At 40.0% G+C, this 13,443-nt stretch overlaps 1 long non-coding RNA gene across 3 annotated transcripts in view; it reads left to right on the forward strand.

Moving 5' to 3' along the window:
- The window catches only part of LOC111268300 (uncharacterized), a 63,522-nt gene that overhangs the window by 46,473 nt on the left and 3,606 nt on the right, over positions 1 to 13,443 (forward strand). For all 3 annotated transcript variants that reach the window (XR_002685143.2, XR_015314149.1, XR_002685144.2), the window contains one exon: positions 9,683 to 9,768. This is a non-coding gene — a long non-coding RNA (uncharacterized LOC111268300). The remainder of the gene's footprint in view (positions 1 to 9,682; positions 9,769 to 13,443) is intronic.

Consider the following 13,443-nt stretch of genomic DNA (forward strand, 5'->3'; position numbering starts at 1 on the left):
AACCATATATTGACTTTTGTTTAGTTTCACACTGTTGTATACACACGCAATAATGGCACGAAGAAGGTTCTCGCGGTTTAAGCGGTTTATACGGTAATTACAAATGTTAGATTTTTAATTATATACTAAGCGATTTCGAACTATTTAACAAGAGTTGAAGAGTTTGCTTAACTTTTAAATTGTCAGATGCAATTTGGTAAATGTATGCACAAGAATAATGAATTTAGCAGCAGACATGCCTTTTTTTTCGTATTGAAAATGTACGTTTAGCCACCAATCTTCTATTTCTAGGAAGAAAAAGCCTTGATCTAGTTGATGTCGTCAAACAAGCCATCGATAGCCGAGTGCGACAGAAGGGAATATTGCTTGATGCTTCGAATTATTTTCAGACTATCGACCTTGAAAGTGAGTGATCCATTGCGTGTTCTGATCGCAGGTTTTTACACTTCGTTCTATACAATGGGATAATTTCTATATAGCATGTATTTGTAAATACATAACCAATACCACATTCTCGTGAAACCATGCCGACCTTATGAATAGTTTATGATGAAGATTTAAAGATAAGAAAATGAAGATTTTCTGACCGTTTAGGCTGGTGCACTTCTAGCAATTTAAAGGGACTTGTACTAAACGATTTATAAAATACAGCGCGAAAACGGAGCCCATCCAAATTCAATAGGTAATACGTCGTACCGTAATATGCAATGCCGCTACATTAATCAAATGTTAACAGGTGGGTGCGAAACTTCAGGGAAATAATATGCTTGCGTAAGACCAGAAAGAGGACGCCTTGCGGTTTGAATCGCTCTAAAAAAGACACACCTAGGAAACATAGCATTTCCTATTACGAACCGCAAGTGGGGAAATCTTTTCCTGTTTCACCTCGATCTGAAAAAATCTACTGGAAAATATAATTCATTTTGTGAAAGTAGAATCCCATGAGGAATTGGATTACAGTGAAAAATTTCCTCACAGGTTCCTTCAGCTTGTTTTCCCTTTGTGTATTATTAATGATGGTGCTCTGCACCGTTGTAGGCCTTCACATTTCAAAAGCTGTATGATTCTCGTGTGTGTCGCTTCGCTTTTTATAACAGCTAACCAGTCATATATACTTATTCTCTAAAAGCTATTACTTCTAAATACTTTGCTAATAGCTTCACTACGAAGCACTCTCTGTAGGAATCAATTAATTTTGCCCGCCAGCGGAACAGACGCTTAATTTAAAAACTTACATCCACTAACCATTAATGTTTCTATAGTAATTCCCAATTTCTTGGGTAACGATCTCTGCTTACCGTTTACAAGCTATACATTCTCGTAGATTCGTGCTTAATTTTGTTATTAAAAAAAGGCAACGACAATGCATGTTTACCTGTTTTTTTAAAGGGCTTATTCGCTGTTATTTAGGTCCGTAACGATGAATATGATCCGTACTAAATTTTACCAAATGTCTGAATCTTTGACAGCATTTGAAGTACATTTTTAAAAATTCCATATTCTTACATTTACAATTTTAAATTTTTTTTCCAAAAATTCTAATTACGAGTATAACTAAAAATAATATTTTCGGTATATATCGGGCATAGCTAAAATATACATCATTAAACCGTTTTCGGTTTAAGCATCGAAAAAGCCTTCAATTGGTCCCATAATAAAATACCGTGTAGTCATTGAAGATAGTCCTCACTGAAGCTTTTTGACGAATGAATCTAAAATTGCAAATCATACGATAACAAATGTGAGGGTCTATTGTAAAAAGACGGATTTTTTGCGACGGTGAACTGCGATAATCCTATCAATTCTTTTTGTATCGTCCTCACGCCAGATTAGGTGATTTCTTTTTTTTTTTTATTTGCGGTCATTTTTCAACAGTCGAACTACTTGTACCTCATATAGCACTAATAAGTACCTCTTAGTCGGTGCTATTCATGCTTCAGTGACCTTTTTCATGGCGTTTATCTGCATGGATCTCTAAATCATCTATACGATACGTCGACAATTTCTTACAAGTTATACGAAACAAATCTAAACGATTACTTATTTCATTTTATTCTCTATTTATTTTATTTTATTTAGTATCTCATCTCATCCTCAGTTCCACTATTTGCTAGCGAAGACATTGGCACTTCAATTAATCTCCAAACTTCTATGCCCATAAAGGCTGTCGGCTATTCGGGGAGCGCAGGCCAACGTTGGTTACCGTCAAGTATAATAACCTAATAGAAGTCTAACAAGATCAACATTTGACAGTATGAAACTGGTAACCACCCCGCCAAAAAACAAACGGTGTTGTATTGTAACTAAATAGTTCACCGATGATCAGAATATCTTATCTGCGGAGTATGTGCTTATACTGTGCCCTATAGACACGTACTGCCGGCTGTAAGGCTTCTATTACAAGGATGCTATGTACTGTCCTGCGAAATTAAGATACAATTTTTTTGGAGAGTATTGCAATTACTTGCCTAGAATTAATGAGCATGCTTTAATTATCGCCAGTCTCTAAGGTCAATTAGGGTGTCGCGTGCCTATCGCGGCGACAGGGACGCTTCACACACAACTGATATAGATCGCTGTTTTATCTATGCATGCCGTTCATGTCGATAAGTTAGATCCAGGTAAAGGTCGGTACGTTGAGATGAAGTCGATGCTCCCGGACAAAACCCTGTAGGTCAAGTAGAATCAAGACCGGCAAGTATGTTAGGATTTTTTTTCAGTATAATTAGCTTACATCTACGTTTGGTTGCAACACGTGGAACCAAAACAGCTCAAAGCTCGCGACAACATCCACAACAACGCGGAAAATGGCAAAGACAAGAAACGTTATTTTACAATTCGAAGCCCTACGTTTCTTTTGGCACAGCATCCATTTCTATATGTAACAATTGCCGTAGCCTAGATGAAGCACACAGCTGCAGTCACTTCAATGACTTCTGCTAGGTGTTGTTTCGTCGGCGAGCTGCACGCAGCTACAAAACTTCCCGTTGTTATTTAAAGTAATCCTCCGTGCTCCGTCCCCCCGTGGATATAGTTAACAGCAGCAATAGTAGCTCTAGGCACACTTATCATTACTTTACTGGCTCTGCCTTCATCACCCCTGTACGACTAACTCGCACTCGGCAGTCTGCTTGTCTGTGGCCCTTTGCTTTACTTTATTCAACACTCTACCATTCATCCTCAATTTCTACTGTTCATTTGTCGTTGTCATCGTGAACATTTGCTGTACCTGTCGTTTTTTACTGTCTTTGACAGCGATCCGAAGACACATGACGGCACGAAGCGCCATCTCTCCGCCCCCTTCTTGTAGCTTATAATTTGTTCAACTCTACCCTATTGCTACCTTCCGTTTTGTCTCCCATTCGAAATTTTCAGCCGAAAAGGCTCGCCTTTTTCATAATTTGTATTTGTTGCTGTCCAAGCTACCGCAGGAACAATAGTGATAGCAACAAGAGTCTCAGTAGCAGCCACCTGCCCCAGCAATAGAAGCGCCTCCAGAAGCTCGGCTCCAGAGGGCCGGTCGCCACATAGAAAGGGGTCGAACTGGATGCACTTCGAACGAATGGTGGCATCTATTTTACAATGTCTCCCAAAAAACGGTATTCGCATCGGCATATACGTAGGGGCGCCCTGAAGGCGCCGACATCAGACGACAATCCAGTCGGCTAGACCATGCAAGTTTTTCACTAACGACAAACAGATACTTAGCTACCCAGCCATGTAGCGTTCCAACAGCCCAAGAACCGATTATCGGGACACTGGGCGACGTTGAAAACTCAAGCAACGAAACGAGAGACAACAGCGATCGAAACGGAAGTGAAGCCAGTGGGTCTGCAGACGAGGGAAGCATCATTTCAATCAACAGAAAATCGTCCTTCGAACAGAAATACACGGCAGCAGAAGCCAAGACTGTAGCACAGTGACGAAGTGATTTGAAGGACCTAACACCAGCTGCTGCTACGGAAGTTCATAGACAAGGCCTCGTCGCCATGATTTTTCGTACATGTTGTAGTTGTAACCGCTGCTTCCTTTGATAGACATTCGGCGACAGTGTGCTTAGAACTATAATACAACTATCACGGTACGCGGACGAGATGACGGTGAATGGCAACACAGCCAGCGCATACGATGACAGAGTTTCAGCACCTTAACGTGCCCCACCCATGACACCACCTCATTTGCGTGGCAGCGGCGGTTAAGGGCAGGCCGAACTGAAACCAACAACTCTGAAGATAGCGGTACCACTGACTATAGAAGACGAAGCTGGCAAATAAGCGGAATCCGAAGAGCAGAAAGAGTGCTACTGATGCTCGTGGGGACGTGGATGATAATGCGGACAACGTCTGACGTAGTTTTGGCGAAAGCACCCACTGCGTGACAGAGTAGCCGCTGCATAGAAAACCTCGTTCGGCGCTTAGCAGTCACGAGCTACGGGGGGAGCAAACCGATTATGGATTTTGGTCTATTTCTACTAATAAACAGATACCTACTAGGTGGGTTAGCTGAAGGCAGATAGTCGCTCTCGCCGTCAGCAACCTGCATCGCTTAAGTTTTACAGCGGAGCGCTGCTATCAAGTGGCGAAGGCGATTTTTCATGTGTTCAGTAGCAAAGCGCTCGTTTTTCTGAGACTGTCTCTGATCGAGCATATGGAACGGGTATGTGCGCCCTACAAAAACGCGAGGGGGCCAGAACGGTAGGTAATTGGCGGTAAGGAAGGATCGTTGCAGGTGGACAATGAAACGAAGCAGCGCAGATGTCTCATATAATACAAGTGCCAAGATTGGTACTGGCACCAGTTTCACTGGCACCAAACCTCGCTACCACAGCTATTGTCCAGCCAGCCAGCCAGCCAGCCAGGTAGCAACGTAAACAGGCCCCAGCGAGTACCGTCAATCGGATTGCTGCCCTGTAAGTAACCTGAATTAGGTAACGTTTGTGCCCTTTGAATGACGTCGAAGACGACGGAGTTGAACATAGTCGCCAGTTTCAGAGTTTCAGAAAGTTAGAAAACGAAATCGAACAAAGATAGAGAAGAATAGTCCGAACAATTTAGAACTCCGCTATGGTCTATATTCGAACAGAACAGAGGGAAAGTAGCGCGACCGTGCTCGCGTGAAGGTTCTATCCAATCGACTATCCTCTGTTCTTTTAAAGCTTTGCCATCTCGAGGATAGTAAAAGGATTAGACGTATTTCCAAGACTCGGACTATCAACGCGACCTTATTTTACGTATAAGCGCTCTGCCGCTGAGACCTACTGCCGCTGTCGTGAAGACTAAGCGGAGGTAACGAAGATTATATGCTACGCCAGTTGCTAAACTTGCTGGGGAAACGGTAACCATCGTTTCTATTTTGATACCTCCGTGATTTCCTTGCCTTCTTTCAAGGACACGCGTTTTTCAGCTGAACTGAAACTATGGCCAAATAAACCATATAACTAAAGGATGATTAATTTATAGGTAAAATCAGAACGAAGCCAGCAGCAAAAATAAATATATGGCCGTTAATACTATTCAGTTGCGAGTGAACGAAATACGAAAACCAGATAAAACTGACACATGTTAAAGGAAAAGAGGATAAGCTTTGGCAGCGTTCCGCCCTAACCTAATATCCACCTGGCTCTGTAGGAACCCCTAACCACGTTAGCTAATGATCAAGGCTAATTCTATTGCTGACTGGTTCTATATATGGCGGTGGTGAGCCGTGTCTTCTGGTCCATGTGGTTACGGCCGTCTCTCAAACCCGTATAGAGCAATAATCAAATTAAGTATTTACATTCGATCTTATCGATGGCTGTGACCACCAGAGGGTGCTCTATTCCCTATCAACTTGTTTAATCTTGTACACACAAGACTACGACGATGACGACGGCGGTGTTCGCGATGCTATCATTTATAACTCATCTTTGAACGTTTGTTGCCGTCTGGCCTAATAACGTATCACCCTTCTGTTCTCGTCATGGTTCTGTTACGGCCTGAGGTTGTATTCTGACTACAGAAAAATACGTTAGTTTGAGCGCAACAGCTAAATTACTAACTTCGCAGCGTTTGAGTGGGGAAAATTACTAATCCCACAAATTAGCATTTTCACATGGCATTTGTGGGTGCGTCCGATAATGCATCTGAACAGCTGGTAGAAAAAGTTCAAGATATCTGTACTAAGGTAGCTCTTACGGTGGGCTCTTAAGAGCACCTATCCAATGTACAGAGAAATAAACGTGAGTCCTCTCAGTGGAACTGTTTGGTATCGAGGGCAACGCAAGGTTGGACATCTTTTGCCTAAATCTGATGCTTCAATTTGTGCTTCCGTAAAGTGCGTTGGTCAATCTTGTTTAGATTAGTTTCCTATGTACGGACCTATTAACCTCTACAAACACCAGCTAAACGTCGCTGCAAAGGGGGGCAGTATAAGCAAAACTGGTAAAGTACCACCTTGCAGTTGAGAAACACTGCAGAGCACGTCCACCCGTAGATAGTTATCTCTCGTTTTTTTTTATTGAATTCGAGTGTTTATGTTCAGAAAGAGAATTCAGAAAGAATTCAGAATTCAGAAAGAGTTTTAAAGGGTTTAACCAGTAGCTGTTTTAGTATTCCACACAACGTTAGAACGCACTTTCAGCGTGCAGTCGATGCGCATTCCTTAATGCTATACTGCAGAGGTGGTTTCGACGACTTTTATTGTAACAATATATATATTATATAATAGCTTTACATATATATATATATAATAGCCGAGGGTGAATCCTGAGTAAAGGCGTAATCAAACAAGTTCCTCTAATTGCCGCTACTACAACAGGATGCCCTGTTGGCTTAAACGCAGTGTTCAACTTTTTAGGACCAGAAGACCATTTATTACAGATACTGAAATTGTCTTGGAGTCACAATTGCAGGTGCAAAGCCAGTTTTACAATGATGTATTGTGCGATACTCAAAATTAACCTTTACGAAGGTCTTGCGGTTCGACCATATCTACATCTCTGCATTTTGACAGACTTACATGGAAAAGTACATAAATACTATTAAACGACAGCCGAAATGTTCAAGGTGCTTTCTCCAGCTGCGTTGCATAGAAGGCCTGTTGGTTCCTTTAGCGTATGCCCAAAGGTATTTCTCAAACATCTATCTACCTCAACTTTGTAGGATACGAAACTTTGACAGAAAACGCACTCTGTAATGGAGAGACGTTAGAATCAACTCGAATAAAACGATTAAATAGCTTATATTGACAGAACTTCGTATGCTTCTCAATTGGTGTTTTTCTGTAACGCTGTTTTTCAGTGGTCCTACCACATAGCCGCATTTGCTGCATTATACAATATCCCTGTTCTAGCATTGCATTAGTCTTGCTTGCCAAATTACGCTGATTTAGATGTTCAATTTTTTTTATATTATCATGAATTCTACCTATGAGCCCTTTCTTCATATACGAATCTTAATGGAGGAAAATTTCACAATAGCAGATAAACGTCATAACGGTAAAGCATGGTCTTCATAATGCATACATCCTTCACTTCGTTAGAAAACATGTTCGACCATTGTGCCTTAACCATTTTATAACGGGTGCCCTATATCGCTTTATCGGTTATTCCCGGTTCCTAAACCCTATTAAGCTATCATTACGTTGCCGACTGCCGGTTACTTTTCCAAAAACAAACTATTCTAACTTTCAGGACTCACGAATATTACGACTCTTCTACGAAACTTCGTATAAACCTCACGTATTTGTAGAAAATAATAAAGCAAATAACACAGATTTTACAAAAATGCTAACAGTTCACACACAATAGCATTCACAACTCCATCGTTCGAAATAGAAAGTTGATTTTTTTTTTTTTTTTTTTAAAATAACTTCGTATTGATGTTAATATATATTACATACGATTATTTTCTTCCCCACTAATTTGGAAAGGTTAACCGTAACGAGACGATTTGTCTTCTTGTGCATTTCTGAAGGGTTTATATTGGGAAATGGTTGCTCTTAAGCTAGATTTGTCCTTCAGTGAGCGTTCTAAGTAGTACCTTTTGTAAGAGAGTTGATTTTTGGCAATCCTATTCTTGATCGTAAATGTTTAATTTATGCATGCGCCAATACAGTGTATTCTAAGTAAAGTGGCATTAAGTGTCCATAAAAAAAATGTCTGTTTGTAAAAAAAATCATAAAATAAAATATCCGTCACGGATCCGTCCGGCATAACGCATTGGTATAGTATCCTGTTTAGGACGCTTTCAACAGCCGATTCTCGAATTATATCAACTGCTGCTATCAAACGCTGCTTGAAACCCTGTCAATACATCATCGTTTCATTACGTATAAAAGTATATATAATTAACCTTGCATTTCAACACCCGAAGGCAATAGAGAAAGAAGCCTATGCTCGATATTGTAGATGGGGTACACCGTGAATGTACAAACATATTCTTAGAAGCTGCGTACGCAACAGACGATGGGTAGTGTTGTATCTGACTGTCTTTTTCACGGGTTTGCACGAAATTGTACAATAAGATAAATGTAGCATGTTCCATTGAATACGTGTACATATGTGTTGCTTTTACGAGCCACTGCGATAATTCCTTGACTACATTATTGCAAACACACGTTAATTTGCAACTTCTTACGTGGTTACTTCATGAGCGTGCCATGGTGTCAGTCACTTACATTCAGACTTCGGGTGAACGAATGTGCTAGGCCTAGTGAGCCGGACTGATGCTGCATAGCGCTGATCTTCTAGTGGTGGCCTTGCGGTCCTGCTTAATATTTTAGTAAGCGAAACAAAGCTTTCGTGATTGTGGCCTTTAGCCGTTCAGCCGCTTACGGTCCAGTTCGGCCAGCTCGGTTGTTAACTCTAGTAATGTTTGTGGCATATTGCCTGATATTTCTGAGGCGGTTGGCCGCGGTGACCTAGGTCGAAAACGGTCTAAGCCTTCAATATCTTGCTTCTCTAACATATGGGCGGATAGATTTGGATTTGCATGCTTGCGCAATTTACGCCGCAGTATAGGGTCGTCTGTTCCTGTTCACATGAAGATGCCGATTAAATAAACACCTGGTAAGCACTGCAGAACAGGATTCCTTCCGCCTACAAGTCACCACTGGGCGGGTTATGTCAATCGTGTTATAGTAGTGGTCAAAGTTCGAACGGGCACAGACTGACTTCGTTTCGCGCTGAGAACCAGCCAGCCGTCTATCTAATAGAATGCCCAATGGTGATTCCAGACGTAAAAGTCGAAATATAGGAGCGATAGTTACCTATGTTCAATCTATTTGTATCACTATATGAAACCTTCATCATATTCTAAATCTGCAGCAGAAACACAAATAGATCGAGTTGCTTACGCGTTCGAGACGCGTGTACCGTACATATAGATAACTTTGCAAAGTCTTTTTTCCGGCGTAACTTTTCAGACAAACTTTTATCTAACGAATTCGCACGATCCGTCTAGACGATGTCGGCTTCGGCTATTTCGCAATTTCCAATTTGCAACTTTTCTCATCAAAAGCGTCCCCGTGTACGATAAGAGACCAACTGTGGAAATTAATTTCCATTGATTCACAGCAAACAGCGTTCCCGTGTTTACGACTGCATTGGCTGTGGCTCTAACTTATAATAGACTTGATCGTCGGTTAACAGCTATGGAATACTAACAAGACATGTTTTTTCCTGAATTATCCTATCTAATTTTAGTTAGTCCGTTTAAGAAAGCGTACAAGTCGACGGCGGATGAAAGGTTCCGTAATGGCGCCTTTGATTCATCATAGTAATCAGATTAGGTAAGTGGACAGGAAATAACTTGAGAACGGAAAAAGTCTTTAGCCTATTAAGTGTAGATTTAGTTGCTAGTTACAGTTTGAACTTGTGTGTACACGAGCTTAAGGAAAATTACGAGCCACTTAGAATTAAAAAACATCAGTGTTTTTTTTATATCATTCTGATCATCATATAATATCAGTGTCATACTTTTACTGTTTGTTGGATTAATATATTGTTTAGTGCTGGGCAAAGTTACCCAAATAAGAGCATAAATATTATCTTTTTTTAGGGGTATATATGTAGATATACTTAAAATTTCGCATTCTACTGTACTGTATAGTTAAATGCGGGCCGAGATAAGATAGGGGTATAGACAACGAATCAGTAACCGGTATTTCAGCTTTCGAATAATATATGTTGCTCGATCAGCTTGCTAGCAAATTAGCTACTCCATTGCTTATAAACGACGCACGGTATTGAAAGTAGAAATCATTACTCACGCCGTGATAATAAGGTAATTATTTTTTTGATTATAGGCTGCAATCGCAAAATTAAATAACACCATAATTACAGGTAATATCATTATTATATGAAATGTAGTCGAACTTAACCTACGCATGTTTCATGTAGCTTGATAGTTACTTAGATATTTCCAATCAGCAAAATGATTAGACGGAAGGATCCACCAAAAAACTAGGTTCCCTCACATAAGTTACGGCATAGTCGCGCCACGATGACTTGCATCCCAAGGTCGTTAAGTATTAAAAAGGAGTGAGAGGTCAAAAACAGCGGGCAAAAGGAAGGGCATGTTGTATAGAGTTGAAGAGGGTAGAGCTGGGCACTGATGTGAGTCTTGCGCCGCTTCAGCGGGGTGGACGCACGAGCGAACCGGATGTAGGACGGCTTTTGGCTAGATACTGCCTACGCCGGAGCATTTGAGCTGATATAAAGACAGGTTATTTAGCATTAAACGACACGACCAGGTGCCCGAGTACCAAAGAAAAGGCTCATACAATGCCTAGTGGCTTTTCAGCCCTGGTTTGGCCTCGTTCGCTGGTCAAATTCGAACCCGAACGTTGATCGACCACAGCCGTTGCTAGGTGGAATAGAAGCTATGTGCTTTAATCCTAGTATTGACGTTCGTGTATTTTTATAGTTCAAAGCTGGGTTGACTTTTTTTTATTTGCTGAGACATATTTTTTGGTCAATGTTTCATTTAATTGACGCTGAAAAAGCCCGGCGGTAACTCGACTTTCCAAAGCGCACATAACACACAAGTTCGAAGTTGAATGATCGTTCATATACTACCTCGAGTAAGAAAATTTATACGAATGTCACCCTCAGGTTAATGATTAACTTCGCAAGTATATCTTGAATTATGTTTAAGCAACCAGTTTTGCTAATGATTGTTTCTTCACACCACCTCTATATTTCGAGTTTTATCTCCCGTAGACGTTCCATCACACAGCTGGCTTCGAACGTCAAACGAAATTTGTCTACGCCCGGATTAGAGCCTAGACCATCACGTGAGCCTAATATTAGGAGGTAAATGGGTTACCCAGTAAGCCATCGCACTACCTAATACTTACACACTCTATTTGATAGAAGGCAACTCCCGCTCATCCAGTTGACTCTCGTCTACCCATATCTCAAAAAGGTTCAGTGAGTAGTAACAATAACAACGTCCAGTATGGTTATGGTGGACGCCAGGGTGAACCAAGTCAGGAAACGCAGAACAAAAAAGTCCATAAACATCGTGAACAGTATACAGCATCTTTAAGAGAGAGGAAAGGAATCGCGACGAAAACAAGCTCGAATACAAACAGTCATTTAGAAACGTGGAAGAAATGAGTGATCACTGAACGTCAGGCGGCCCATCAGACATTCATCAGAGCACGTCAAAAAAGACGATGGCGACATGATCACATCTAATTAGCTTAAGGAAAAGAGGATCACTGTTCTGGATAGAGAATTAAGTGCTAACTGGCTTTATGAAGCGTACACGCCCGAACCATTTATTTTACTGTAGGGTTTCCGCGGTCTCACAGGCGGAATATGAAATGCAAGAACATACCTAGCGGGCAATACACTACCGTAATGAATGGCAACGTTTCACAGTAGACAGTGCGATCCGGTTGAACTGACAAGTCTACGCGGCTTGCCACTCGACTTGTGGGCCCCAATAATTTAGCTTTATGGACGAGGAACTCAAATTTCATAGCAACGAGGCACGGGTTTTTCGAAAAAAAAAATAAAAGAATTTTTAGACAATTGATTAGTTCATTATATGGGAAGTATTTCTCTATGGCGGACTATTGGACGTCTATTCTATATGACATTTCTTTGTCTCCTTCGATATATGCAGGTGTATAGTTTGTGGAACAAGAAACGTACAATGCGTAATCGGAAATTATTAGACTAACCTATTGTCGGCAAGCCGAAGATCTTTTCTACGTGAATTTACTTAAGACCGTGATGCATCTTCATGGATTGAATATAATCGGAGTCGAACGTATTTATTGATTAATGAAAGGTTTAATTCTACCTTTCCTAGGTACTGATGCATCAATCGGCGCCGTCACTTATATAAGCATGTGTTTATAGAAATATATAAATGCAAGATAAACCACAACGGAGAATCTGTTATCAACTCGTCAGTAACAATGGTCTTCGATGAAATGCGGCTTAAAGCAGAACTTAAGGATAATAAGAATTGAAGAAATTATGAAAAATTCAAAGAAAATCCTATTTACTGTCAGCCATCATACTGGGTTTAAAAATTGGGTAGCGTCTTACTGTACCTATATTTTTTTTCATATGAGCCTGATTTGAATCAGGCCATAATTGTATTCTGTCTATGCGTTTTGTAGCTTGCTAATAACAAGGTTCTACTTGGAAACTATGGAAATCATAATGGCAAGGCTTTTTAGGCTCAAAGCGGTACCACGTATTTACACAAATTTCGGAGATCAAAAATCACACGTAAATCACTTATTGATGGCGTGCAAAGTACTTATTATTGATGATCTCTGCACTGCAATGTATGCCGTCAAGCCTTGATACAAGTTTTTTTTTTGTCTTGCCAAAATTCTCTATGTTTTCTTTTTATAGCGACCTTACGATATTAAAGTTTAATTATTGTTCACTTTAGTATAAAGCACAATGTATCTAAGCCAGAAATAAAATAAATTATATAAATAGCCTATGTAAAATGTCTCACATTTTACATACATACATCTAACATATACTAGAGACTATTGACTATATTGGTTTTTCTTGTGGTCATTAACCTTAGCTAAAGGTTATTGTTTTATTGTTAAAATTGTGGAAAAAAATCTTACCTAGACCGATTCAGCAAATTTAGCAGACACACAAATTATTTATTATTAAAATTAAATAAAATGGGGTTAAATTATTAGAGAATGTTTTGGATAGACCCAATTGTAAGCATGGAGTTGTCAATTATCGGTGAAATAACTTGAGAACTTTATATAAGTTAATAGGGAACAACATTTAAAAGGACGTACTTGTGAGATGTTAGTATGGCTATTGAAACAAATTTCAATAGCAACTCTGATGTGATAAAGGATGATTATCATTAATAGTCGTTAATTTAAATGTAGTATCTATTAATTTGTTATTACAATGTTATTATTCGATAGATGTTTCAACATCTATCGCCATTTGCCGTACTT

This window comes from Varroa jacobsoni, unplaced genomic scaffold (assembly GCF_002532875.2).
Source record: "Varroa jacobsoni isolate VJ856 unplaced genomic scaffold, vjacob_1.0 scaffold_1274, whole genome shotgun sequence".
NCBI lineage: Eukaryota > Metazoa > Arthropoda > Arachnida > Mesostigmata > Varroidae > Varroa > Varroa jacobsoni.